Genomic DNA, 3,097 nt, shown 5'->3' with positions numbered 1-3,097 from the left:
GATCTCGATTAATAGACCCGCTAAAGCCCCGAACCATATAGTACTTACTACCGGTGCCACGGAGAGATATGTTTTTAGATCTCGCATTGAAAACCCTCCTACTTTATAGTAATTTGTAATACATACTGGTATTACATACCATCAAATGTATATATAGTTAATAACCGCTTGTATTGTCCGCGGAATTCCTAATTCAAATTGAAATGTACAACAGTTCAATTCGGTAGATATTCCCTTTTTTATTAAAAAAAATATGTAGCTTTCCGCCCCACCCCAAATATTCATTTTTCTTTACGGCGGATTTAATATTTATTATTTCATACGTATATAAGTCTTTTTATTATTTTTATTATATTTTATATATGATATGAGACAAAAAAAGAAGAAATGGCAAGATAATTTGTGTATACCAATGGAGGAAATAAATAAAAAATGTGGAAAACAAGACAGGGATTCTCTACAATAACACTGTAGACCAATTGAAAGGGATGTAGCGCAGCTTGGTAGCGCGTTTGTTTTGGGTACAAAATGTCACGGGTTCAAATCCTGTCATCCCTACCTATTACTTATCTTCTGAACAGTAACGAGGAATCAATTGAGATCCATAAAAATTGAACATACATATATCGAATCAATCTTTTTTTATTTAATTTTATGATATTCTCTATGATAATATATGTATCGAAGATATATTCGGGTTGCTTTTAGTTTGATAATAAAACGCTCTTAGTTCAGTTCGGTAGAACGCGGGTCTCCAAAACCCGATGTCGTAGGTTCAAATCCTATAGAGCGTGATTCGATTCTTGTTGTTGTTAAATCAAAATGATACTGAAATAATTCAACAGAAATCAAAATTTTACCTCCTATAAAGCAAGTAGGGGGTCAATCAAAAAAAAGAACTGTTAATTAATCAAAGGTCCAACTGATCCCCCCGTCTGTATTGTAAATATGCGGGTCACAAATAATCCAGCCAAAGTAATAGGAATTAGACCTAATACGATTCCAAATAGAAAAACTTCAATCATTTCAATTTAGTTGAACGAGGAAAAGGAGAGGTAATATCTATCCTTAAAATATTAATCGGTATTGCCCATGAATCTCAATGACCAAGAATTCGAAATTGAATTGACAAGGTAAAAGAACTCTACAATATATAGAATATATTGAATAACACCGAAATCTTTCTTTTTTTTGAATTGTGCATTCAATGAATTTTAATCAAATAAGTCGTATCTTGTTCAGACCGATAAATAGAGCTGAGGTTATAGTTAAAACTGCTAGTAGAAAACCGAAATAACTAGTGATAGTAGGCATGACGAGGCTAAATGAAATACGTTATTTTTATCCATATGTTTATAAAGCACTTCCCTAAGTTTCTATTTTTGAAAGATACGCGGATGGATAAGTAAAAATACTAATTGAAAAAATATATTCAATTGAAAGTTTTTGATTCATCTATTATTATGATTATAGATGATACTAACAAAAATCTTGTGACATAGGTAAGAAATCAATTCATCATCTGTCTCTCTATCCCGCAATTCGGAATCAAGGGATTCATTGAACAACTCTTGAGTTTTCAAAACAAATATTCTTATTATAAAGAATTTATAAACAATAATTTAATATATAAATCTAGTAAATATATAAATCTATTAAATGGATTCTAAATAATTAGAAAGAAAAAAAAAAAAAAAAAAAGAAAAATAATAAATAAACTATGTTGTGTAACTTGATTCCAAAAATGAAATGCTCTTTGAATCGCTGAAGAATGAATGACCTTATAATGCCCTTTATTTATGAAATTGTATTCCCACTAATTAGATTTTATGTAGTGGGTTCATTTCCATAAAATCTTTTTTAAAAAGAAAAAAAGTATCGCACGATCAGATCACTCGAAACTAGGTTCTCCATTTATTCTTATTCTTTCCATATTAAAAACATTCTTCTAATTAGTTGAAGAACGATCGTTTGAGTCTAATATAAAACAATAATGCGTGCATTACGAATATTTATTATTCTTCTATTCGTTGTTCTGTTTCGTTCATCGAATCCTATGTACTACTGTTACTTGTTACTGGACGACTAACCAATTCCTTAAAATAAAAAAAAGATTCAAACAAAAATATAACTACAAACACAAAAGAAATATTTCGAGATTTCACGTCTAATTTCATTGAATTTTGGGACTATTAGAATCTGCTTCCTAAATTATTATAAACCAACCAGTCGGATTCACATTTTACCCAATCTTCGCTTTCTAGCCCGAAGCCAATAACCGATAGAATCCTTAATACTACAGACAGGCATTTTCAGAATTTTCTATTGAATGAATGGTATATGATTCTACATCGACAAGCAGCAAGAAAAGAAGAAACAAATTATATTATTTAGTTTTAGTGCTTCATTTTGATACTTATTGTGAAATTGCGTTGCTGCGTCAGAAGAAGGATAGCTATACTGATTCGGTATACTCTAAAAACACCCTCGGTACAATATTGACGATCTTACAAAGATAAAATTTCAGTTAATTTCCATTTACTGATCTCATCTTTTACGGAATCGATCCCCCTTTTGACTGTACAAGAATATGTGGAGCTCGGCATGTCTGGAAGCACAGGAGAACGTTCTTTTGCTGATATTATCACCAGTATTCGATACTGGGTCATTCATAGCATTACTATACCTTCTCTATTCATTGCAGGTTGGTTTATTCGTCAGCACGGGTTTAGCTTACGATGTTTTTGGAAGCCCTCGTCCAAATGAGTATTTTACAGAGAGCCGACAAGGAATTCCATTAATAACTGGCCGTTTTGATTCTTTGGAACAACTCGATGAATTTAGTAGATCTTTTTAGGAGGACCAAATGACTATCGATAAAACTTATCCTATTTTTACAGTGCGATGGTTAACTGTTCACGGACTAGCTGTACCTACCGTTTCTTTTTTAGGGTCAATATCAGCAATGCAATTCATCCAACGATAAACCTAATCCGAATTATAGAGCTATGACACAATCAAATCCGAACGAACAAAATGTTGAATTGAATCGTACCAGTCTTTACTGGGGGTTATTACTCATTTTTGTACTTGCTGT

At 31.8% G+C, this 3,097-nt stretch overlaps 2 non-coding genes across 2 annotated transcripts; both read left to right on the top strand.

Moving 5' to 3' along the window:
* The first annotated feature begins 484 nt into the window (after positions 1 to 484).
* On the top strand, positions 485 to 558 carry TRNAP-UGG (transfer RNA proline (anticodon UGG)). Its single transcript has one exon. It is a non-coding gene; the product is annotated as a tRNA-Pro (tRNA).
* Positions 559 to 720: 162 nt separating this feature from the next.
* Positions 721 to 794, top strand: TRNAW-CCA (transfer RNA tryptophan (anticodon CCA)). The gene has a single exon. It is a non-coding gene; the product is annotated as a tRNA-Trp (tRNA).
* Positions 795 to 3,097: the final 2,303 nt, after the last annotated feature.

This window comes from Cucumis melo, unplaced genomic scaffold (assembly GCF_025177605.1).
Source record: "Cucumis melo cultivar AY unplaced genomic scaffold, USDA_Cmelo_AY_1.0 utg000878l, whole genome shotgun sequence".
Classification (NCBI taxonomy): domain Eukaryota; kingdom Viridiplantae; phylum Streptophyta; class Magnoliopsida; order Cucurbitales; family Cucurbitaceae; genus Cucumis; species Cucumis melo.
Note: the sequence above shows the minus strand (reverse complement) of the source record. Positions and strands in the feature narration are given on the sequence as shown.